The sequence below is a fragment of the Mus musculus genome, chromosome 16 (assembly GCF_000001635.26).
Source record: "Mus musculus strain C57BL/6J chromosome 16, GRCm38.p6 C57BL/6J".
Classification (NCBI taxonomy): domain Eukaryota; kingdom Metazoa; phylum Chordata; class Mammalia; order Rodentia; family Muridae; genus Mus; species Mus musculus.
Window position 1 is genome coordinate 87,737,161 of NC_000082.6, and position 25,475 is coordinate 87,762,635.

At 46.2% G+C, this 25,475-nt stretch overlaps 1 long non-coding RNA gene and 1 pseudogene across 3 annotated transcripts in view; one reads left to right on the forward strand and one right to left on the reverse strand.

Moving 5' to 3' along the window:
- The first annotated feature begins 782 nt into the window (after positions 1 to 782).
- Gm32925 overlaps positions 783 to 25,475 on the forward strand; it is a 61,699-nt gene continuing 37,006 nt past the window's right edge. For 2 of the 3 annotated variants that reach the window (XR_001781984.1, XR_385017.3), the window contains exons 1-3: positions 1,444 to 1,854; positions 17,856 to 18,237; positions 21,148 to 21,253. This is a non-coding gene — a long non-coding RNA (predicted gene, 32925). Of the gene's footprint in view, positions 1,030 to 1,443; positions 1,855 to 17,855; positions 18,238 to 21,147; positions 21,254 to 25,475 lie in introns of those variants that run through there. The other variant, XR_385018.3, reaches the window with a different exon arrangement.
- Gm23994 lies at positions 24,396 to 24,483 on the reverse strand (annotated as a pseudogene).

A 25,475-nucleotide genomic window follows, 5' to 3' on the forward strand; every position in this document is an offset into this window, starting at 1 on the left:
AACTTGCGGAGCAAGGCTTACATAGCATCACTTGGTGTACATGAGAAAGAGGATCTCATGGGGCAACCAGATCTTGGCCGCCAGTAATTAATATTGGGACTACAAAGCGGCACGAGACCAACCCCGACTTTATACTGCTTCTGGGGGGTAGGAATGTTATTCTGAGGAGAGATGAGAGCTACCGGGTTTCTTCCTTAATATCAGTCACCCAGGACACTCCGCCTCCAAGTGCTGGAGTGAGCAATAAGGTTAAAGGGGAAACACTGTCAAAACATGGGAGAAATGTGGAGACGAATTATGGGGAAGCACGAATCTGGAAGCTTCCAGACGTTCAAGAGAAAACAGCAGGGTGGCCTCAAGAGAGGGAGACTCCAATAAAAGCCCTGAACTTGCCTTCCCCTCCAGCTTTAAAATCAAAGTGCTCGCCCCCCTCCCCCAGACGTTTCCTCCACCTCCCTCACCTCTGTTCCAGACATCGTTCTTCAGGTCTAAAGGAAGCCATCAGAGTGGGATTTCAAGACCCAGCAGACTGCCTTTCTACTTCATTTAAACACACACACACACACACACACACACACACACACACACACACAGAGCCGTCTTTTCTGCATTTGCTATGTTCAACTCCAAGTTTACTTTTTTTTTTTTTTTTTTTTTTTTTGCTTGTTTTTTTCGAGACAGGGTTTCTCTGTGTAGCTCTGGCTGTCCTGGAACTCACTTTGTAGACCAGGCTGGCCTCGAACTCAGAAATCCGCCTGCCTCTGCCTCCCGAGTGCTGGGATTAAAGGAGTGCGCCACCACACCCTGCCCAAGTTTACTTTTAATTATTCTTAGAAAGTCAGTTGTTTCCTGAAGAGTTAACTTCCATCTGAACACCAGGACCCAAATCATTTTCTAATTGCTATATGATCTGATCTGATAACAGTTTTCAGATATGCTCTTCACCGTATGTAAGGAAGTGCTGCTTACAGCTTGGCTTTGTGACGTAATCACGTGGGACGTTTCATTTGATGCGGTCAGCTTTAAATGGTGAGTAGAGGGGTTGTCCACTGGTGCCTCTAACCGGAAAGCTTTCTGAGGAAGAGCATTTTAAAACACATGTTGGCCTTGGTTGAGCTTTATGAGTATTTGAAGGGTGACTTTTAGGGGAATTGTGGGAGGCCTGCTCTGCCAAGACATCTTCCATGACGTTCCTAGAGCTCAGGACCTCTGCTCAGGCGGCTCTGCTTCAGCTACCCAGAGGGGTAGCACCCGCGAGTGGAGCTCCACATGGAGCCATGCGCATGCGTAGAGTTTAACCCTGACTTTATAGGAAGGAGGAGTGGGCGGAACCTGTAGCTGCTCTGATAAGGTGGGAGAAGCTGGCCAGCTGAAGAACTTACTAGATTGTGGCCTCCGGAGTCTGCAGGGGTGGGGTGGGGGTGGGGGTGCAGACAGCTGTGGCGTGCTTGAAATCGGCAGTGTGAGGTATGCGCTTAAGAAATAAAGGGATGAAACAGGTTTGGGCACTGGCTCAGGCATAAATCTAAGCCCTCATTAAAGGGACTGGGAGGAATATGAGTGTGTAGACCCGGTCTTAAGAGACATCTGGTTCCGGAGCCCGGGCTCGAAGCTTGACAGCTGTACAGCTAAAAGAAAACTAATTCCTCATGGACGTGACTTCCTTCCATGTTCTTCATCTGTCAGTAGCATGTGTGGGTGTTATTACTATGCCCGACTTAGAGTCTCATGGCCACCCCGTCTGGATGCGGGCGGGCTGCAGCAAACCCAGTCAGCTTTTCAGTTGTCTTATTCTGTGGTTAACATGGTTGGGTACACTTGGCTCCAACACTTGCTTGAGCGCCATCGGACTAGGTAAGTGAGTTATCCTATTAGACTTGACTGAAAATCTGGGACATACCGTGTTTACATCTCAGCAACACCGGGAGCTTCAGACTGAATGCTGGGCCAGGGAGCTTTCATGCTCCCCCAGTGCCGTGCTAGAGTAGCTGTGGCTCTGCACACTGGCCCCTCCTCCTCATTGGTTCGGTTCTCATTGATTGGTTCACTTTCCAATGCAGAACAGTCCAGCTTCCCTCAGGCTCCATCTCCGAGGTTCTCTTCCGGTCGATCTTCACACAGAAATCCACTGAGGTTTTAGAGGATGTTGCATTCCTTTCATGGAGTCCCTGCTAAACCCGAAAGATAATTCAACTCATTCACACAGAAAAAACGTCATCATGCATCGGAAAGGGGCCAAAGAGCCCTTAGAGCAGAGGTTCTCAACCTGTGGGTCACTACCCCCTTGGAGGTCCTGTTTCCGAGATCCTGCAGAGCGGACATTTATATTACAATTCATAACGGTAACAAGGTTACAGTTAGAAAGTAGCAGCAAAAGAATTTTGTGGTCGGCTTTACCACAACACGAGGAACTGTATTAAAGGGTCGCAGCATCAAGAAGGTTGAGAGCCATTACACTAAAGAAAAAGGACAAAGGTTGTACCTCTGCCCAGCTTATAACATAGAGGAAAAATTAACAAGCATAAAGCATGCACATATTAAATGATAAAGGTGAGGTGAGTAAGCATGTGGCTGTTTTATATTAATGAACATTGATAACATAATCTTTCATTCTTACTGGTTACATTTCAAGGGCTCACTGGGCTCTGGTTTCCACACTACACACTTGGAACACTGTTGTTGTGGTAAGTTCCATTGGCAGTGCTCATTAGAGTGTGTCACATTGATAAATCAAAGGAAGTGCTACTGTATGTAGAATAGGGGTGTGCTGGCTCGTTTGGCCACCTTGGAATTTCAGTACAAGCCTTAACACTTAGGACACAGGAGACAAGTGTCCACTACATACTGGAGAGATGTCAGATGAGCATGGTGGACACACCTATAATCCCAACACTTGGCACATGGAGACAGGAGAGTTGCCACAGTTTCCAGGGCAGCCTGGACTACATAAGGAGTTCCAAGACAGCTTTGATTTGATTACAGAGTGAGATCTTGTCTCAAGGCAAAACAGAGAAAGGGAAGGAGAAGGCAGAGAGTGAGATGACAGACACACACTCATACACACACAGTGGGGCAGGGGGATAGAGATCAATAGTGACGCATGCAGGACTTTAGTTCTAAAATTATTCATTTGGCTTGGTTCTACTCCCCACGCACATATAGGCGAACCCATGGTGTGTCAGGAGTCCAAATTCGTTAAGGGAGTCCCTCTGTGTAGCGAGTACTGTGGAGTAATATCAAGAAGAGACCCCCTCCCAGGAGCCCCTCATAGAGGTGGGCTTGTCTAGGGGCGGGAAAGTCTGAGATCTTACTCTTTGCTATATTCCTGCGAGCTTCATGACTTTAAGTGAGCCTCCTGTTTTTTGAGTGAAGCTGGTATGCGATGTGTGAGTGTGTGTGTGTTTGAAAGTGCACATGTGCAAAGCATGGCATGTATGTGTATATCAAAGTATGCTGTGTATGTATTATGCATGTGCACAATAACATGTGTATGTCTCTGTTTTGTACGCATGTGTGTATGTACACATGTTCATGTATGCATAAATGGAGATCAGAGGAGGACCTAGAGTATCCTCCTTTATTGTGACGAGGCCAGGGGACAATGTCGGGTGTCTTCCACTATTACTCTCCGTTCCATTCTATTGTCTCCTGATTCCATTGAGACAGGCTTTCTCATTGAACTGGAAACTCAGTGTCTCAGATTGGCTGTCTGGCAAAGGAGCTTGTAGGGTCTGGATCTGCCTGTCTCTCCCATTCCTCCTTCTCCAGGCATGGAGTTATGCCTAGATGTGACTGCTGGGGATTTGAACTCAGGTCCTTGTGATTGCAGCACTCTTACCTGCTGAGCCATCTCCTTAGCTCTTCTGATAGGTGGTTTGAGAAGTAGGTCTCTACCAAGCCAGATAGCCTCTTTCTCCTTTGAGAAATGTAATGGCAGAGGGACTGGCAGAACTGCCCGTGAAAACATGCAGAGGGAGAGACACAGAGAAGCAGCCTGTCCTATCGTTCTTGGCCTCTATGGAGGGGCCCATGTTGGGGTGAACTATAAGTGTGCCCCAAGGGTCAGCCAGTCTAAAGCCATATAAAGCACCTGCCTTCATGACAAGGGACAAAGTCTCTGTTTGTACAGGGAAGAGGCTGGGTGGAGTGGCCATTGCCAGATGTCAGTTACAAGGTGCCTCTCCGTGGCTCAGCAGAGTGTCAGTGCCTCCTTCGTTGATGGCTTGCCACAACAAGAGGCATGAACAGCACAAAAAACTATGAGGCCCATGAAGAAGGGCTAAACAACATGCCATTCCTGGGGCTGATCCCAGGGTCTTGAGACCAAGCAGAAGTGAATGGAATTCACAGAACGAGAGACAAGCAGAGGTGTGGACTGCCTTGCTGTGTTCCAGCTACCTGCGGTAGTACCAGATTTTCAAACGCAGCTGGAAAATGCTTTTTCCGTGTCAAATGATTCAGTTTCCAACGCTAGCATATATTTCAAACATTCTGTTTTGAGTTTCTATCTACTTGAAAACAAAACCATCCTTACACACTTCTCAAAATCTACTGGTGGGGAGGTTGAGACTTGCCCCAGCTCTAACCACCAAAAGGCAGGAAGGCACTCTCTACAGAAACATGACTGCATTGTATCATCTGCATTTGGTTGATCTTACCCACTAGGGATGGAGTCTAAGCACAAGGTTTTGCTCTCCGTGTCCACGCGTAGTTAGCCTGAGACCATTCCATCTCCTTCCTCCTGACCCTTCTCACAGGAAGGTGCGCCCCTCTTCCGAACCCTTTGCCTCCCTCCTTTCAGCAGTTCCCCCTATTCTCATTTCTTCCAGTACTGGATGGAACTCCGAGTTTTGCTTGCTAAGTAAACACTGTCTTGAGCTTTATCCGCCGTCCCCTTTCTAGTTGTTTTGAGATTAGTGTCTCCCTAAGTGGACTGAATTGGCCTTGAACTCACTCTGTATCCCAGGCAAGGCTTTGAATTTGTGATTCTCCTGCTCAATCTCTTAAGAGGCTGGGACTGTGGGCTGCACCTCCAGGCTGAGCATGAAACAGGTCTCTTAAACCCAAAAGCACTTGCCTCCTTTCTTCATCACTTGCAGGGATAACCTAGATACCTTAAAAATAAGAAGCAGCAGGAGGAGAAGGAAAAGGGAAGGGGAAAAAGAGGAGGAGGAGGAGGAGGAGCAGGAGGAGGAGGAAGAGGAGGAGGAGGAGGAGGAGGAGAAGGAGGAGGAGGAGGAGGAGGAGGAGAAGGAGAAGAAGAAGAAGAAGAAGAAGAAGAAGAAGAAGAAGAAGAAGAAGAAGAAGAAGAAGAAGAAGAAGAAGAAGAAGAAGAGGAACGACAAAGATGAGTATGAAGACCACCACCACTACCACAACCACCACCACAACAACAGCGAAGATAACAGCAACAACAAAAACAGGGTCTCATGTAGCCCAGGCTGGCCTTCTATTCCTGATCTCACATGCACCATTCCCTCCCGCCTAACCCGGGGCATCCATCCACACTACTGCCCAGTAGGATGGTCGCTAGGGTGCAGTTCTATGGCAGTGATAGCACTGAAGATGGTCTGTCCCTTTGTTCACCTCCAGAACAGTAGGTCTTGGAGCTCTGAGTCATAATGGGTAAGCGGGGATGCTCTGAGGCCATCACGCTGTGAGAAAGTCACGTGGAAAGGCCCTGTGTGTAACTCTACCCTCTGACAATACCAGCCGAGCCTAGCTCCAAACACAGGGCTTCATATTTGAATGAAGCCTCCAGATAATTTTAACCCCCGACACCCTATCATGTTAGCCTTTTCATCTGAAGGTCCGCGTTTGCAGGACAGAGACCAGTCCCTAAGCCTCAGAGTCCACGAGTGTTAGCAAGTTTACCCTGTGGCCTAGGACCGTGCTTTAGGAATGCTTTGATTCGTAGCAGCAATCCGTTCTTCGAATGACTTCCTGGTTTAAGTCCGGCACGTCCTCTAGTCATTTCCATCTCAGCGAATGCGCTGCGGCCTTTGCTGACTCAAACCCTCGGAAGAGTCATCTCATGTGTTACTTTCTCTCTCATCCCCAGTACACCAGCAGTGCCTGTTGATTCTGCTACCAAACCATATGTAGTAGAATCATACATAGAATATCTACGTGCTCCTCATATGATGCCAAGATGCCCCTCTGAGCTATTTCCATCTCTCCACTGAGCCTAGTATCCTTGTTCCTTCTACATTCTGTTCTGCACAGGGGGCTTCTGAGGAACAGTGGTGTGTGAGGTGTGGTGTGTGTGTGTGTGTGTGTGTGTGTGTGTGTGTGTTTGTGTTTGTGTGTGTGTGTATGAGTGTGTAAGTGTGTGAGTGTGGTGTGTGTGAGGTGTGTGTGACTGTGTGTATGAGTGTGTGTGACTGTGTGTATGTGGTATGTATGAGTTGTGAGTGTGTGTTGTGGTGTGTGTGAGTGTGTTTGAGTGTGTGTGTGTATGACTGTGTGTGTCTACCATTCCAGCCACCCTTTGAAGACTCAGAGTTGAACTCTTTGCTTGGGACTCCAAGATCTCTGTAACACACTGCCATTCTTTTGTTTGAAGGGTCAACATGTCTAAGGCATAGCTATTAAATAACACAGTGGCCCTTTTGTGAGCTTTCTGGGCCCCCTTTATGTGGCTGCATGAGACAAACTGCTTTGCAGTAGGAGGAGAGACTTCAGAAGCATGAAGAGTGAATGGCTGTGGCCACTGCTCTCAGGGACTGCTAGGGGACGATGTGTCCTCCTTTGTCCTTTGGTTTTCAAGTGTGAATAATTGAGGTTATGCCCCTCCCCCCCCAATGTCATGACTTGATTTTTTTCCCTTGCAATTGAACACAATTCCATTGTGTAGATGTCCATTTTTGCTTCTTCCACTCGTCTGCAGATGGCGTGGGAGCTGGCTGCATTTCCTGGCCATTGTGACTAGTAGATCAGTAATCATGGACGCGCAAGTGTCTTTGAGATAGTGACTTAGAGTCTTTAGCTGCTCAGTACGTCTACCTGGAGGACTTTTCAGGGGTTGTCACACTGACTTCCTCCGTGCAGTGTACACTTCCACGGAGGTGAGGAAAAGTCACTCTTTCTCCACATAATAACTGGTATTGTTATTTGTTTGCTTGATGATAGCAATTCAGAAAGAATATCAGAACAGTTTTAATGTGCATTTTCCTGGTGGCTAACAATTACACACACACACACACACACACACACACACACCCCTAGAAGCAAGCTTCAGTTCTCTAAGGTAGAGGCCAATGATTGGCAGCTACCTTCAAGGCCATGGTCTTCCTCCCTGCCTTTCAAGCCAATGCCCCTAGGCACGCCAGCCTCTTCCAATATGCTAGTTACCATCTCTTTATAGAGGACCTTCTGCTTTCTGTGCAGATCCCACGTGCTGCCTCCAGGTGACTTCTGACCACCCTAGTTAGGATGCATCATCCTTCATTCATTGTGCCATCCTGCCTCCAGCCCCACACACTGTTTATGTGCCCTGTGCATGACACATGTCACCATTCTATAGGCTATCTATAGAATTGGGGGTGTTTCATTTCATACAGTGCACAGTATGTCTGTGTATTACCTATCCATCTCACTCCAGTAAGGTATAAGCATCTCAGAGGCAAGAGCATTTTGTCATCTATGTTATCTCAGGTATGTAGGAATCCAGGAACTTAAGGAGGTCTCAAAAATGCATTGGATGTTGGCCTCAGTCAGGGTTAGTATTACTGTGATCAGACACCGTGATCAAAAGCAACTTGGGGAGGACGGGGTCTATCTGCAGTATGCTTCTGTACCTTAGCCCATCTTCGAAGGAAGTCAGAACAGGAATTCACACAGGAGGAACCTGGAGTCAGGAGCTGATGCAGAGGCCATGGAGGGGTGCTGCTTGTTGGCTTGCTCCTTGTGGTTTGCTTTCTTATATAACCCACAACTCAGGGTGACACACCACCAATCAATCACTAATTAAGAAAATGCTCTACAGGTGGCTGTTTATGGAGGCATTGTCTCAATTGATGTTCCCTCCTCTTTGATGACTCTTGCTCTTGTCACGTTGACATAAAGCCAGCCAGCACAATGTTGCTGATGGTGGCATTCTAGGTTAGGAAAGACACAGAAGAAAGTGGGGGAAAATTCCTGGCAGGAATTCTGTGAAAACACAAGCAGGATTTGCTCGGAAAATAGCTCTAGCAGATCTTAGGCCATCAGAGTTTTCATGTTTCCCTTTTGGACCTGACCCAGCCATGAGTCACTGGGCTAAGACTTTGCAGTTGTGACACTCTATTGCTTGGTTTATCTGTTTCATTTTATTTGGAACCAGTGTCTTGCACTGATTTTAACATGGTGAAAGGGCCACAGTTGTGAACCTAGGACTGTATTATTTTTCTGTCTTCGCCATCTCCATCTCCATCACCACCACCACCACCATCAGCAGCAGCAGCATCAGCATCAGCATCAGTATCAGCAGCAGCAGCAGCCTGCACTGTATATTCTTGTCCACCCTTGTGCATAGCTGTGGCTCTCAGTGTGCTACACAGCATCTTTTTCTTTACGGCTATAGATGGCAGTACATCACCATCTACATCGGCCCAGACTTTGGGTTTGCTAAAGTCAGAGCTGCTGGTCAGGGGAAAGCAGTAACGAGCAATCAGTCCAAGCTGAGCGGCAAATTGATGTCTTCATTAAGTGAACAAACTGGCTTCCTTTATAAACAAGGTCAGGGCATTTATAACCCAATGGATTTATTAAATTAAAGCCCAGCCACGCTTATGGAGATTAACTGTGGAATCTAGCGATTTATCTGCATGAAGCACATGCAAAACGGTCCTCTTCAGGACCGGCGCTCTTCTTATGTAATCGCTAATAGAAGTCGTTCTCCAGATGGTGCCTTTGTTTGTCCACACCAGGTAAATGGAAAAATGATTATTGTAAAGAGAAGCCACTCTTCCGAGATCGTATCAGTGCCCTGTTCTAAGGCGAAGTAAGATCTTTATCTGTTAAATATGATTGACACTCAGGCAGATGAAACTTTGCTTAACTGAGTAGGTTATTCAGGTGAAGGGTTTGGAATCTACTGTGTCCATATGCCACGTTTTAGGCGACCTGTGTGGTTAATTTCACCGTTGTTGGGGAACAGAAAGGCCAGAAACCATTCTCATAAAGTGAGCGGAACTTAGAGCTCAGGGAATTTAGAGTTCTCAACAAATTTTGTCCAGCAGAAATGTCAGGTAAGCACCCCCACGTGTGAGTTGCATGTTGTTAAGGTTTGAATTTTAAATGGTTGTAGCCTCAGGGAGTGGCTGGGAGTTACTGGAAATATATATATATATATATATATACATGTATATATATATATATATATCTTCCATCTATATTTTAAAGAGGTCAGAGGACAGCATCCAGCCGCAGTCTCACTTTCCACATTGTTTGAGACAGGCTCACATTTCTTCAGTCCAGGTTAGGTGGACAGCAAGGCCCTGCGGATTCTCCTGTTTCCACCTTACAGTGGGCACACTGGCGTTAAAGGTGCACACAGGACTCTGTCCAGCTTTTAAGTGTGTCCAGAGGATTCAGCCTGAGCTGTTTGTGTCCTTTACCCACTGACCCATCTGCTCAGCACAAAGAACTTTTTTTTTCTCTTAAAAAACCCAAAACCCCAAAACTGTTTATTATTTTATGTGTGGGTGTGTTTTGCCTGCACATCCATCCATCCACCATCTATACGTGCAATGACCGGTGTGGCCAGAAGAGGGCACTATATCCCCTGAGACCGGTATTACAGATGTTTGTGAGCCTCCTGGCGGCTGGGAGTTGAACCTGAATCCTTTAGGAAGATCAACTGGTGCTCATAACCACTGAACCATCTCTCCAGGCTCCAATTCCAAGCTCCTTCTTTGAAACTGACTGTCTCAGGTATTTGTGTCAGTAATGAAAAACTTTTTGATCGAATAACCAAGCCTGATAAGCCTTCATTTCCCAAATATTTTTCCTAGTTCAGTGTGGAATAATAGTATTTTGCACACTATTTGTAAGTGAAGGCCTTCCATATACACACAGAGAGCGTGCCCATTGTTCTTACGTTGTTTCTTAATTCAAAGAAAGCGAATCACTTGGTAGTTGTCCTACGAGCTTTTGAAAGGGACAAGCAAGGGAACACTTTCGGCTCTTGACCCCATTTCCTACCACAGATATCAAAAGTTGAATCAACAGTTGCCCACAGTTATAAAGGCTTAACATTATTTTCTTAGGAGCTAAATTCTAAAGGACTTTCAGTCATTGCCTTGTGGTAACTCGGACCCAACTGTCTCTGTTGAGTTCTCAGTTATCTGCAGGTTGACTTAAATTCACTCTAGACACAAGAATAGGTTATAGGGACCATGTATTAATAAAATGCGCCTTGCTCAGTAGTGAAACGTAGCGATTATTTTTGTTTGCTTCCTAACTGAAAGTTATGGACCTCTAGACTTTCTTTTCAGGGTACCAGGCTAGTGACTTACCAAGGTTCTTTCTGCCAAGTCCTCTGGGGTCCTCAGGTTTCAATGACGTCATCTCCTAAGGTGGGAGCTGCTGTCTTGTTCCCTCCTGGGACCTTCATTTCCACAGATGCTATTCCTATTCGTATTGTATTGGTCTTTTTTGTCAGTTTTGTATCTGCAGGTCTGGTGGTATGGGTGAGCTAGCCTCAGTAATATGGCTTACACACATATAAGATATAGGTTGGCTTGGCTGTATTGCAGAAGCCTGGCTGTCAATGCCCGCAGTCCATGCCGGGGATTTATATACTTGTTGCATATACCTCTTACAATATAACAGATTGGTTAGGGTGTGTTCCATGATTAATGTGCATATATTAGGACTTCTACACATGTGTAGAAATCTATATGACAATGCGTCATATAGACAGACTCAGTGCCAAGGCAGAAAAATTAGCACCTACTCAAAGGATACGGCCTGGGTGTAGCCTTGTGGAAAGATGGAAGCATTGATTCCAGTCTCCACTTTCTTACAGCCCCCCCCTTAGTCCTAGAGCTGTAAGGAATGAGCTCTGTTGTGTACAGATTGAGAGCATAAAGCTTAAAGACTTGAAAGAAGCAGACGACAGAGAGGCTGTAAGAGGAGGACCCTGCTCATACTCCAACTGTCAGAGCCCAGTTGGTGAGCGCAAGCAGGTTTGCTGCTTATGGCTGGTTGATCAGGTATACTTCTAAGGTTTCACTGATCAGTTTTCCTTGCTTTGGGATGGATGGCCTAGTTTGGTTTCTATTACTGCATTAAACAACTTGACCAAAAGCAACCTGAAGAGGACACGGTTTATTTCATTTTACAGATTACAGTCCATCATGGAAGGAAGCCAAGGCAGGAACCAGAGGCAGGAACCCGGAACAGAAACCATAGAGAACCAGATTTAATGGCTTGCTCTGTCTGAGTTGCTCAGGTAGCCCAGGCCCACCAGCCTAGGGATGGCACTACCCACAGCAAGTTGGGTTCTCCTTTATCAATTAGAAATTAAGAAAACATCTCACAGATATCCCCCACCCCAGGCCAGTCTGGCTGAGGAAATTCTCTACTTGAGGTTCCCTCTTCTGGATGACTCTAGGTTTTTTGTTTTTTGTTTTTTTTTTCAAGTTGGCAGCTGAAGCTAACAATGAAAGGGGCTATTTCTTTCACAAGTTGGCATGAATGCAGACAAAGGATTATGAACTATTTCCTTCACAAGTTGGCATGAATGCAGACAAAGGATTATGAACCAGACATACTGAGTCTAGATCGTAGCACTTTGATATTTATCACCCTCATTTCACAGATTAGTTATCAAATTAAACTGAGCTAATGTTACAGGATAAAAAATGTTACATATTGAATAGGTATATACTTACATATGATTATTATAAATTGGGCTAGAGATATAAATTAAAGTTAATACAAGGTAAAAGTAGACATAGTTTTGACCAGGAATTTTATCCTGAGGAATTTGCTTCCATAAAATAATCTTATGAAAGCAGGGTCCCTGTGCATCAAGTAGTATGATAGCATCATTCATTACACTAAAGAGAAACATCCAGTGGAAGAGAATGCTGTAACAAGTTATGTTGGCATGCTAAGATGTCGTCTTCAACTACATTCATTAAATAATTACATAGAATATTCAAATTTCCCAATAGCATGATGGAAATCAGCACCTATCTGAATATCCAAGTTCCCTATATATATACATACATATACACATACACACACATATATATACACATACACACACGCATACACACACACACACACATATATATTCCTTCCACGCACACTCATTTCATTTATATATATACACACACACAGAGAACACACACCACTCCTTCCTTTTGTGAAAAGTTGAAAATTATTTTTATTCTTCTTGCAATGTGTTCTTTTTGAGATAGAAGGCGCTCACTATCCCTCAGAAAACTTATTCTCCAGTGAGTCCTTTGTTCACACAATGGCAAACTCCCTACCTAGAATTAGGAAGCTTATCCACACACAGCTAAAACATCTTTGAATAAAGCCACCTAGGGCTGAGAGCGCTGTGTGAAGAATTACTCATCTGTACTGCTATGGGGGGGGGGGGGGCATTGCCTCTGGGTAAGAACGTGGTGGGTTTTTAGAAGGACGGTGGAGGGTACTGTGGCTGCCGGTGACGTATGGCCAGGACTGGGCTAGAGAGAACCATGGAGCTAAAGGCAGTAAAGAGGCATGGACACAAGTCCAGGGGCAGAAATTGCTAGATCCAGTGCTGTAGTTTTTCTTGTTCTCCACTGTAATTCTCTCTGTTTTAAGCAAGTCCTCAGTGAACTGTGTTTATGTGATCATCCATGTATTTCCTGTAGTTTTGAGAATAAGGGGAGAGGCCTCTTGTTCTTAGGTAAGATCAGAACTTGGATTGCATAGACTGGTGGTGGTAAGAATGACTCGGGGAGACGTGAGGAGGCAGTCACTGAAGCAGTGGCTCCAAATGAGAACGACGTATGGTGTGGTAGACAGTGTTTGAATTTACCGAGTATTTCATTCACGCCTGCTAAACCCAGGAAAGGTCATGTCTCAGGGTTTTATTGCTGTGAAGAGACACCATGACCATGGCAACTCTTTTTTTTTTTTCATTTTTTAATTAGATATTTTCTTCATTTACATTTCAAATGCTATTCCGAAAGTCCCCTATACCCTTCCCTGCCCTGCTCCCCAACCCACCCACTCCCACTTCCTGGCCCTGGCATTCCCCTGAACTGGGGCATATGATCTTCACAAGACCAAGAGCCTCTCCTCCCATTGATGGCCGACTAGGCCATCCTCTGCTACATATGCAACCAGAGACACAGTTCTGTGTGTGTGTGTGTGTGTGTGGGGGGGTACTGGTTAGTTCATATTGTTGATCCTCGTATAGAGTTGCAGACCCCTTCAGCTCCTTGGGTACTTTCTCTAGCTCCTTCATTAGGGGCCCTGTGTTCCATCCAATAGATGACTGTGAGCATCCACTGCTATATTTGCCAGGCACTGGCATAGCCTCACCAGAGATAGCTATACCAGGGTCCTGTCAGCAAAATCTTGCTAGCCTATGCAATAGTGTCTGGGTTGACCACGGCAATTCTTATAAAGGCAAACATTTCATTGGGGCTGGCATACAGCTTCAGAGGGGTGGCCCATTATCATCATGGCAGGAAACACAGCAGCACTCAGGTAGACATGGTGCTGGAGGAGCTGAGAGTTCTACATCTTGATCTCTAGGCAGCAGGAGGGAACTGGAGTTCCATACTGGGCAGAGCTTGGGCATATAAAAGACCTCAAAGGCTCACCTCTAGAGTGACAACTTACTCTAATAAGGCCACACCTCCTGGTAGTGCCACTCTCCATGGGGCTCAAATCTATTCAAATCATCACGGGCCATTTGCTGAAAAGTGGGTGGATAATGAAATACAGGCAGGAAAACCCCTGGGCAGATGCACCAAGAAGCACTACATAGCACTCTCTGTCCTCTTTCTCGCCTGTACAAGCCGGAGCTATCTTCGCTTGGCATGTGGTGTGGATATGAAGGGTTAGCTTTACGCATCATGCGGATTTTCTCAGGCACTGGCCACATCACCAGCTGTGCTGTGTCTCTGTGTGTGTCTGTGAGGACACTTATGGATAACCTTAGCACTGGGATGAGCGACTCAGTACCCTCGACTGCCATCTCTCACTAAGTGGGTCTCACCCGGTCAATCCACCGAGGTTCTGAAAAGAACAGGAAGCAGAGAACGCACCCACTTCCGGTTGCCTTTGCTCTCAGACACGCCCTGGGTTCTCAGGCCTTCGGATTCGCATGCACCTAGTTTTGCTGGGTCTTCTGCTTGCGTATGGCAGATGGCAGAACTTCTCAGTTACCGTAGACCAGTGAGCTGTTTGCTCAGAATCTCCGTGCTGATGACTGATAAGGCCTTCCAGCTCTTCCCCTAGAACACCTCAAGAAGCGAATAAGCCTGTGCAGTTGTGAACAATTGAGAGCTGGGGCCATTTATTATTGTGGTATAGTTTGACGTGTCTTGATTTATACCATAGCATTTCCCAAGATACAAAGACGTAGAACACAGAAAAGCTGAACCCTTTATTGAGTGAGACCCAGGAGGGGAGTTCTGTAGATCTGCCGATCCTGTGGGTGGTTAGGCTTGAACTTGCACTTGGGGGTTTCATGCTGATGCCAAATAGGGCATTTATACTCTTCTGAAATGCCACTTCTGCCATATAAACATTTGTTTGCTCACTCAACAGCCCAACACTCACCTTTCACCTCCTAATTATTCAAACCATCATACTCAGAGACTCTAATGACAGCCGCCATGGGTACATAAACACCAGTGTAGAAAGCATGTATCTGATGAGCTCAGGCTTGCTTTATACGTGATTATCAAAAACTATCATTGAGAGAAGAACTGTACTCTTGGAAAGTCCTGAAAACCCCTGTCTTAGCCACTCTCCCAATTTTTACAACAGGAAGCTAATCTGCATATTATATTTTAAAAAGATTTTTAAAAGATTTGACCATTGAAGATGCATTTAAAACAATCCTCCTAGTTCCACGAGGGCAGCCACCCAGATCAATTAGAAAGGCCTCAATACTTTACAGCAGCCCGGGCATTGATGGGCATGAGTTACAGACAGAGGACTCAGCATTTGTTGCAGGGAGTTGGGAGGTCAGCCCAAAGAAGCTGTGCTTGAAAAGCAGCCTCCATAAATACTCTGTCTGTCCCTGTTCTGCCTCTCAGTAAAAGCAAGTAGAGAAACCAGAGCGTTACCCAGATAACTAGAGAGAAACAAGATTGGTGTTCGTGGCAGGTAACGAGGAGAAGTTCCTCTAGATTTTCCAGGTTTCTATTCTTTGCCTCCTGGGGTCAGCAAGAATCTGATCTGGCTCACAGAAGCCGCTTCAGACAAGGCCAAGGCTCCCAGGGGCTGCATAATGCTTCTTAGGAATTCCCCGACTCCTCGATCCGGATTTTGAAACAGCTCTGTCAGATCTCGCGGCCACGCTGTTCCCACGGGTTCATGGCAAAACCCCAATACTGCGACTGCTGTGAAATTGTTAAGCTGTTTGTGAAACCTCAGAAAGCAATGTCTCGGGCAGCTCCTACTTACGATGCTGGTGTAAGAGGACAGGGCTCTTACAGGGTGGGCAAAGGAGACCAACTGTGGCTGAGACAGGGCAGAAGATGCTGTGTGTCTGTTTCTGTAGGAGATACTTGCAGCATCCTGTGTAACACATTCCCGCAAGGCAGAACCCCTCACCGACTACCACTGCAGATGAGAACAGGAAGATTCACTAATCACACGAGGCAGGTCAAGGACCCAGGCGTGGTGGCGCACGTCTTTAATCTCAGCGCTCGGAAGGCAGAGGCAGGTGGATTTCTGAGTTCAAGGCCAGCCTGGTCTACAAAGTGAGTTCCAGGACAGCCAGGGCTATACAGAAAAACCCTGTCTCGGAAAACAAACAAACAAAATCAAAAAACAAAAAAACACAAAAGGACCCTTAAACGTGGAGGGAACCACATGACAGGGCGGTGAGCTGTGCCCTGTGTTAGATGAGATAAGAGTCCTCAGGACAGTCCCACTCACCTCAACTCTAGTGGCAGATCGGGCAGCTGGATCAGCACTGGAGTCAAAGCCCCCGTCACTCAGTAAGACCTGGATGGCCGTGGCTGGTCTGCTTGCTGTCTTGAGACGTAACTTGTTAAAAACCGACCGTAGCAGGGGTGAAAGGAGGAGAGGCTGAGAAGAGGGAACAGCCGGAGGAGGCTCAGCACAGGCAAGGAAGCACCTGGTTGGCCAACGGCCTCCTCAACCAAGAAGAACCCTGGAGTCGTTCTGCGCCTGCATTCATTGGGAGCCTCAGACTCTGGAACTACCAGTGTGCCACTATGGGGCCCAAGAGCTCAAGTTCTCATGCTGGACTTGGCTCCTATAACACGACCCACTTTGCCATCACCCCTCCAGCAGGATGATTGACACTCATCAAGTCTTGGAAGTAAAAAGATCAATCCCCTGCCCCCATACCAAGCTCAGTTATCTTGCTGTTTTTCGCGTTCCCAGTCCGTGTGGAAAAGGCTCCCCTTTAGTTACCCTAAGAGAAGAGGATCTGGGGAGTCTGCCTAGCCCACAGACTGCACAGGAAGTGTGGGCAGCAGAGGGACCCGGCGTGCAACGCAGAAACGTAAGTGAAGCCAGTTGTGGACATCAACTGCTCCAGACTCAACACTAGCAAAGTGACCTAGCAAAGGAAACAAGACTTGACGTGTGCCTGTGGGCATTTCCGGAGATGTAGCTCACAATGATCTGGATCACCAGTTTCCGGAGATCCAATTCCTTCCCTCTTCTGACCTCCTGACCTCTGTGAGCACAGGGCACATGTACTACATAGACATACGTGAAGGTTCAACATTCACACACACACACACTTACATAAATCTAAAAGTAATTTTAAAAAAATAGCTAGATTATCTAAAGAATTGCAAAAAGTAAGCAACAAAACCATCAGTAAATGGACCAACCAATCCATTTAGTAAACGGTTCTCAAAGAGTTACACATGGCCAATAAATACATAAAATATGGTCAACACTCCTAATCTACAGGAAAACGCAAATGAATTCTGCTAAAATAGAATGGCTGTCATTAAGCAAACAAAGGACTACAAATTCTGGTTGAGGATCTGAAAAAGAACAGCCAGCGGGAGTGTGAGCTGACGCAGCCACCGTGGAGACTTCTAATGCCGTGTACAGCAGCAGTGCCGCCCCGCGTCAGATACATAACACTGAAGTTTCTAAGTCAATGTAGCGTAGCGATACTTACACACCTGTGCCTAATTGTATCCCTACTCTCAATAGATCGGCAATGGGCCCAACACAGATGTCTGCAAAGAGATGAGTGGGTAAAAATAAATGAGACAGTTATGTGAATGGAATATTATTATGCAATAAAAAAAGAAATCGTGGCATTTACAAGAAATTTGTTGCAAGTAGAAACCACGTTAAGTGCAGTAAGCAGGGACCCAGGCGCAGCGCATAGACACGACAGGAAATTAAGGGTGGGAACTATTTGGGGTGGGGGTGGAGGTAACTCCTGGAGAGGAGCGGCGACCAAGTTCAGGGTGGAGAATGGGGGAATCCATGGAGACACTGGTGAGCGAGCGCCACAGGCCAGTACTCGCACGCTAAGCTAACTTAAAGACCAATGGGAAAAGCCAGTTTCCACCATGACTTTGACTTACAAACACTCATCAGAATAATTCTTTTCCTTTGGTGTGTGATACAGAGGTGTGTGTGTTAGATGGTCTGACGCATGACCGTTGTTTTTGTTTTTCCAGAACCACCGACTTTGGGTATCTCTAGGGTGCCCTTGGTATTGAATGCCTTGCGCATGGCGCCCCCTGCTGGAAAATCAAAGGATATCATTATAGACCTCTATCACCATTGTCCTACGTTATGGCTGATGCTGTTACAAGATGTGACTTCCTCAAGATTACGGCATTCATAGTAGCCAAAGGCCTACATATCAACGAGAACATAATTTCTGAGAGACCTTCCTTCAGCAATACTTCAGTTGAGTCATGAGTCAAGCAAAAGTAGTGAGAGATAATTAACAGACTCCCATGACATCAGGAGGCGTCTCTTCTAAGTTTTGTGAGATGAAATTGTTACTTTCGGAGGCTGTGGAACCTTTAGGTCATGGCGGCCTGGCTGACAGAGGTGGGTTTCTGGTGGTGGATCAGAAAGTCGGACCCTATCACGTTTCTTGCTTGTTAGTCTACTGCAGTGTGACTAGCCTCTGCCACGCCCCCCCCCCAACCCCCCGTGTGGTCTCAGGTATGCTGGTGTGCCTTTCCTGTCAGAATGGACTAAAATTTCCTAGTCTGTGAGCCCAAAGAAATCTTTCTTGCCTGGCGTTGGTTCTGGGAGGTGTTTTGGTCACCGTGACATGCAGGTAACTTATAAAAGACACCACTTCTCATGAAATCACGCAATGGGTAGGGTTAGGGAGGTGTGTATGGTAGGTAGAGAAAATAAGCCGTATAATATAAAATTATAAGCTGTAAATATAAATTTTGGTGGTAATAACTCTGCTGTAGTGTAGGTTATCAGGGACATATGGTTCCCAGTGGTTACGGTAAAGAAGGAACATGTGTGTGTGTGTGTGTGTGTGTGTGTGTGTGTGTGCGTGTGTATGTGTGTGGTATGTATGTGTCAAAATTCAGAGAGAAAAGCCACCCCCTCCCTCTTATTGGTCGTCTCATTCTCATGAGGGTTGTTTATATTGCTGTTTGTAGACAGTTAAGGTCCAGAAATCAATTTATATGGGTCATGGACCAACACTGAAAAACCCAACTATAAACTATCAATGTGGATTACACATTGTAAGTAAATATTGCTTTTGAAACTTTAATAGGTCATGCTTGTCCATGTCCACAGGGTCATGGCATGGCATACTGTTTTAAAATGGGTCTTGGTAGCAAATATTTGGAAACCTTGACTCTGCGTCTTTACTGGGTGGGTTTTTATCATGCGTGCTCCTGCCTGGCCTCTGGCTGAATAATTTCCCAACCTGCTTTTTCTTCCTTTAGTTTGTTCAGGCTGCTATTACAAAGTAACCTAAACTCAGTAACTGAGTATCTTGTAAGCCACAGAAACCCATTTCTCACAGCTTAAGAGCAGAGGCTCTCAACCTGTGGGTTGCCATTCCTTTGGGGGCCTCATATCAGACATCCTACATATCAGGTATTTATGATTTTTTTAACCCCTCCCCCCAAAGTTTATTATGACTCACAACAATAGTGGAAGTACAGTTACAGAGTAGCAATGAAATAATGTTATGATTGGGGGGCACACAACATGAAGAGCTGTATTAGAGGGGGTCACAGCATCAGGAAGGCTGAGAACCTCTGCTCCAGAGGCTAAGAATCCAACAGGACAGAATGGTTAGTGTGCTCAGCTTCTGGATCGAGCCTGGACATTTCTTTATTGTGTCTTCCATCACATGGGAAAACAGGATAGAGTTTTCTCCTACTAGGAGTCCTCTAGTTTTAGGACTTGGTCACATCCTTAAGGACCTATCTTTAACCTCTGGGGCTCTGGGCATTAAGATTTCAGAATTTCTCCTTTGTAGAGTCATAGGGCTGGGGGTAGGGTGGTAGAACACAGGGAATTTTCCCTCCCTCTTTCTTTTATCCATTTTAAACTTGGTGCCAATTATAATGGCGAGCCTGGAAGCTATGCAAGAATGAATTTAAATAAACCTCCTCTGTCTTACTTTTTCTGAGCCTGAAGTAAAAAGTGTCCTGGAATGTCACTCTTTAAAAGACCCTCCTCCTAAGTTCCCCTGGGCTATCACTGTGTATCCAGAGCCAAAGACCACATCCTTTCTTAAAGAAAAGAAAGAGTGTCTCCTCAAATTAGCATGACAAATGTTTATTCATGGGGGAGGTTTGTAGAAAAGTTACATTCTATCCATAGAATCCAAATAGAATCCAATAACATAGTAATTAGAAATTACTACTGGATATTGAAAAAATGGGGGCTGGGAGGCTCCATTTTGGAAACAGGAAAGTGGCCCTCACCAGGTAACATATCTGCCCACACCTTGCTCTTGGCTTCTCAGCCTTCTGAATGGTCAAGAGTAAACTTGTGTGGTTTATAAACACCCCACTCCGTATGGAATTTGTTAGCACAGAAGACGTGCATTCAGAGACTCCTTGGCTGAAGGCCCCAGTGATCCTTCCTACCGTCTGGGTGGGTGCTTGACGTGGCCTTGAGTCGAAGCTCCTGATGGATGGGTTGTCAAGGAAAGAGGGTCCTTGTCCCACCGGGAGCATTGAACTTGGACTCTTTCAGATAAAGCTTGGCACAACTTACCTAGTGGCTAGACTGGAGGACCCTCACTCTTGACAATCACTCATTGTAGGCATCCCAGCTCTCCCACTGTGGAGTGAGGTGACATTAAGAATGCATATCTAGAACACAGGGCCCCCAGTGGAGGAGCTAGAGAAAGCACCCAAGGAGCTGAAGGGGTCTGCAACCCTATAGGTGGAACAACAATATGAACTAACCAGTACCCCCAGAGCTCGTGTCTCTAGCTGCATATGTATCAGAAGATGGCCTAGTCGGCCATCACTGGGAAGAGAGGCCCTTGGTCTTGCAAACTTTATATGCCCCAGTACAGGGGAACGCCAGGGCCAAGAAGCGGGAGTGGGTGGGTAGGGGAGCAGGGCAGAGGGAGGGTATAGGGAACTTTCGGGATAGCATTTGAAATGTATATAAAGACAATATCTAACAACAACAACAAAAAAGAATGCATATCTAACAACAATACGCCTTGTGCACCATGACAAGATTGGGGACTCTGGCCCGTGTAGCGGAGCAGACGGCGGCATGAATGCACTGGCTTCTGAACCATATTCCCTGGCTACCATATTTGTTTGGTGCTCACAGTGTTTTTGCATCTGTGCTGCGGCACCTCTACAGTAACAGCACTCTGTTGGTCCAGCTCCGCTATCTTCCTTGCTTAGAGCTGGTGGACTTTGCCCGCTTGCTTCCCGTGCTAGTAAAGGCCACCTGTGTGATAGTGGCTCACAGCCGTTTTTTTCTAAACTTGTGTCTGTCCAGGGACTATCAGCTTCAGTGTTTCCAGTTTGTCACCAGTGTACAGACGCTGACAAAAGTGGAATGATATGAAATGTCCTTTGGGTTTCCGAGCCCTATGACCATAGAGGTAAGTACCTTCCTCTGAGTATAAAAATTAGGGAATTTTTCTTTTTCTGGAGAGATGGCTCAGTGGTTAAGAGCACAGACTGCTCTTCCAGAGGTCCTGAGTTCAATCCCCAGCCACCACATGGTGGCTCACAACCATCTGTAATGAGATCTGATGCCCTCTTCTGGTGTGTCTGGAGAGAGTGACAGTGTACTGACATACATTTAAAAAAAATAAATATTTTTTAAAAATTAGGGGATTTATTCCCATTTCCTATTCTGGGCCAGTCAGAGAAAGCCATATATGCAGTAGGAGGCCCAGTTTGTAGCCAGTGGGATGCTTCCAGCTTCCCCTGGCAATGGTCTCCAATAAGAGTGCGTACAGGACTCCTCATGTCCCCACCCTACAGCCCACCCCAAGCCTGCGCTTGTTCTTGCGTCACTGAAGAACTCGAGTGATGGTGGCTGACTCCTTTGCAGTAGCCAGGGCTGCAAACGTCGCTGTGCCTTTTCTCTGTGTGTTCGTCTTTGTTTCCACAAAAGCAATCCCAGTCCTATGCAGATGATCCAAATAATAAAGGCCTTCAATAAAATGGGCAAAATAGAGGGGGGAAAGGAGAGTCCTTTATAGGCAGTGGAAGTATAAGAGAGAGCAGGCAGGACGACTTAGCAGGAAAGGCAGTTGCCAGAAAGCCTGGGCCTGAGTTCTCTCCCCAGGACCCACGTGACTGTGGAAGGAAAGAGCAGAGTTGTTCCCTGATTGCTGTATGTGTGCAGTGACACACAAACACAGACAGACACATACACACGCATGCACACTGAACATGGTCAACTTGTCTCAGCGGAGGATGATTGTGGTGAGACCTAGCCCTTATTTCTGACCCCACCCTTCTCTCATCAACATTGCTCTCCTTGACTCTCTTCCATTAGTAGTTTTCCCATTTTTTTTTCTGTTACCACAGACATTTGTAATAAAACCACCCACTATAAAATGTTGAACTTCGCTACTTTTAAACTGAAAATTCTTTTCTTTGAAGCTTAAGGCAGTTATTTCTGCAAAAGATGGCTCATGGGTTTATTAATTAAATAGAATGTAGGGAGTGTGTGAAATATTATCATCTGGGTGACTTTTCTCTACATTTATAAATACTCTGCAGCCTCACCATAATTAAGATGAAATGAAGAGTCTGAAACATGGTGATCGCTTAAAACCTGAAAAATAATTCTTTCTAGTGTGAATCATTATCTTACTAGTTTCATAACCTAATAAAAATAAAAGTAAAAGAAAAACCCTGGGCGTTTTAATTTTTGCAAAAATCCAACGTATTCTGGGAACATGGTGGCATTAATGACACATTTCTACTTACGAAGCCTCATTACTGACGTCCTTCCCTTCCAGAAGTGACGCCCAATGCCCTTCTCAGCAGGAGTTAGAAAACTCTAGGCAAGGAGCATTTTGAAGATGCTTTTTATCTCTCTTTCTAAAGACCTCTTCTCTCTAGATGTGAAGAAGGTCCAGGAGAGAATATGGACTCTGCAGGAGTCATTTTCCATCTTCTCTCATGCATATCACCCCCTGCAGTGCCCGCAGTACTTCGGATCCTTTGGAGATCTCCCCCAGCTTCTCTCTCTGAGTCTCACCATCGGTTGGTATATTTTGGAGAAGCAGACACTGGATTTATTTAATGAACACTTGCTGGCATATTGGTGAAAGGCAAAACTAGGCTCAGCAGAGGATGAGTGTGGTGAGCCCTAGCCCTCATTTCTGACCACATTGGTTACATCTTTTAATATCCTTTTCTTCAACTTTTCATTGGTTCTTTGTGAATTTCACATCATGTACCCCAATCCCACTCATCTCCCCCTCCCCTTATATGCACCCCCCACCCTTGCAACCTCCCCCTCCCAACAGCGAAAAACAAATCTCACTGTGGAAGCTGTAGAGTGTCACAGTGTGTCCCCCAGCATACCTTTTTGTCCACAGTGATTTGCTTGCAAATGTTCATTGCAGTGATTCTTTGGTCTGGTTTGAGGCCGTTCTTCAATACTGGAACCTTACTCCTTGAATATCCTGTTGTTGCCCTGTGTCATGGAGAGCCTGTAATTTTGGCTTCGTAGGACCAACCTCTTCATGCGCTCCAACAGTTCATTGATGGGGTACCAAGTCAAAGCCCTGGATCTGGGCCTGAGAGGTATCTGAATGGGTCAGCCTGTCCAGTTCCCTTGGGTGTTGCAGCCTGTGAGGGACATGGCCAGCTCTCCCACTCTCATGACTCCAGGGCCAGCTCTCCTGGGAGGAGGGAGAGGAGGAGAAGGAGGAGGAGGAGGAGGGCTGGCTCTTTTGTGCTCACCCCATTATGCATCTGACCTGCATCCCTCCCCAGCCCCAAGGTCTAGGGCCAGTTCTACCGTGCTGACCAGGTAAGGTGCAGGGCCAACTCTCCTAAGTGCTGCAGCAGGTGAGGGGCAGGAACAGCTCTCCTGTTCTCACATCCCCACGGCCAGCTCTCCCATGATGCCCAGGTGAGGGGTGGGGCCAGTTCTGCACAGCATTCAGATATCAATGTGTCCCTGGATGGCAGCCCAGACCAGGGATGTCTGCTTGGCCTTTGGTGGTAACAGACCCATGCTGCTGCAGGGCTATGGACCCAGAGATGGCCCCTAGTGGCTGCACAGGTCAGGACCTCACAATGGTCCCAGGTGGCATCACAGGCTATTCACATTAGTTCCTCATTACCCTTGAGTCCCCAGTTCTGTCTCTCTACATCATGCCCATATCCTTTTGTTTCTCCTTTTCTTCTATTTATCCGCCACACTTACTTGTTCCTCTTAGTGGTACCTGAGGTCTCTGAGTACCTGGGGTCATTTCAGGAGTGGTCTCAAGAGTGCTATGACCCACTAGTGCATTATGGAACCAGGTAGGGCATGGTCTGTACCTCAAGGGTTGCACAGCACCAGACTGGTGGACATCTCAGGCTAGCTCCTAGCCTAGGCCCACCCAAGTGGTCCCATGTGAGGGTCATCTGCCTATGGTGCCCTCCTTCCTAGGGTCTGTGGTCCCAGGTGGGGTTCTTGTAGTCTCTAACTTGCTCCCCATCCTGGGAAGCTGCCGAGGCCTGCTGGCACCGAGACTGGTGGTCATCTCATGGTCTCCTTTTGCAGGGAATCTTAGGCTACTAATCATTCAGATGCTTACAGGTGAGAACACTGAGTGTAGACACGGCCTCTCTCCTCTTTCTTTGGTCTCTTAATGGCTCTGTTCCTATCCTGGGTTGGATTAGAATATCTTACTCTATTCCATCCCAGGCTTTCAAGAGTTAAAAGGAACCGCAGTGCTTCCTCTAGTCTCACGTAGTTCCACCGAATGCTTGACTTTTCTCTTTTCTTCAGAATTGTTTGGCGAAAGCATGGGCTGCTGGTTCTGTAGGTGTGAAGTGGGACTTTCAGGATGGGGACATAGAGAGCTACTGGACTCAAGAACACATGCTCAGATCTGCTGATGTTGAAGCCAACGCAAGTGTGTGTGTATGTTTATATACATGCTTATGTAGGATTTGATCAAGAAAATATCTTAATATTTTGAGAAAGCCATGGAAGTTCTGTTAAGATCCTAGTTCCCAAAGGTATAAAGGAAAGAGAAAGGCTGAAACAGAAGACCGGATGTGGCTTGACAGCTGCTCGATGTATCTGAAGTGAGATACAGGGAAGGCTTCAGCATCCTGTAGAGGCGTTTTAGCTGCCTCATGGTGCCTGGTATCTACATGGTGTGGTTTCAGATTGGGCACTCAATCTCATTGCCTGGTGGGATGTGGTCGGTCAATATTTGTGCATTTGACTGCACATAGCTACTTGTTCCTTTTGTCTCTTCTGTCTTAAGGAACCCATGTGAGTCTGCTGGTAGAATTGCTTGCTAGGAAGTAACTGGCTGTGAATTTTAACACCGTCGTAGTCACCTGCTGAAAGGTTGCTGTTTGGTAGATACTTGAGTGATTCTAGAAACATGTTCTTCTCTCTTCCAAATGGCAGAGACAGGAAGCCCCTGTAGGTAGCTAGGTGGCTCGATTTATTACAAATCTTGGAACAGAGAATGTCAGTTGTGAAGAGTAACAACATGGTGACATTTGGAGAACGGTGTGTAATCTGAAGTTGACGGTTGACTTAGCGTCTGAAAGGGCTATAGGTGCCCCTGGTCTCAAGTCTTAGATTTTAATGCCACACTGTCTTTTCCACTTGGGTTTTTTTTT